The sequence below is a fragment of the Lycium ferocissimum genome, chromosome 10 (genome assembly GCF_029784015.1).
Source record: "Lycium ferocissimum isolate CSIRO_LF1 chromosome 10, AGI_CSIRO_Lferr_CH_V1, whole genome shotgun sequence".
Lineage (NCBI taxonomy): Eukaryota > Viridiplantae > Streptophyta > Magnoliopsida > Solanales > Solanaceae > Lycium > Lycium ferocissimum.
Window position 1 is genome coordinate 43239240 of NC_081351.1, and position 604 is coordinate 43239843.

The following is a 604-nucleotide window of genomic DNA, read 5'->3' on the forward strand; positions in this document are numbered from 1 at the left end:
TGAAGTTTTGCCTGTGAACAACTGTTTTATGTTGTTGCTGTTGTTTTTATTTAATAATCTGGTTTTTGTGAAGAATGTGTTTGTGCGAGGCGGCATATGCCTGTTCCAGCAGAATTTTTGTTTTTTGAAACTGAATTTATGCCTATTCGGGCATAATTTCGTGATTTAAGTTAGTTTGTATGTGTTTTGATTTTTTGGTGCTTTTTTTTTTGTTAATAATGTTAGTTTTTATGAAAGTTTATATGTTTTCCTGATTATAAACTTTAGTTTAAGATTTTTGGTGTTTTTTTTTATTCTCTAGTCTAGTCTGTCACGTGCTATGTGACCTTTTATGGTCTCCAACCATCCCATATACTTTAATTTCACTCAGGCTATTCTAGCTTTTCGTTTATCTCTTATGTCTAAATCTTTAGGATTTCTTGCATACTTCCCAGGGGGTCACCCATCCTAAAATTGCTCCCACCTTAGCACGCTTAACCTCGAAACTTTGATGAAATCCGATGCCTTAATGCTGACATAATCGCGTCCACTTCATCGTATGACCTTTATTACATGACCCGGAGCAAGTCGAAGTCTTACAGATTCCGAAACATGTTCGTGACAC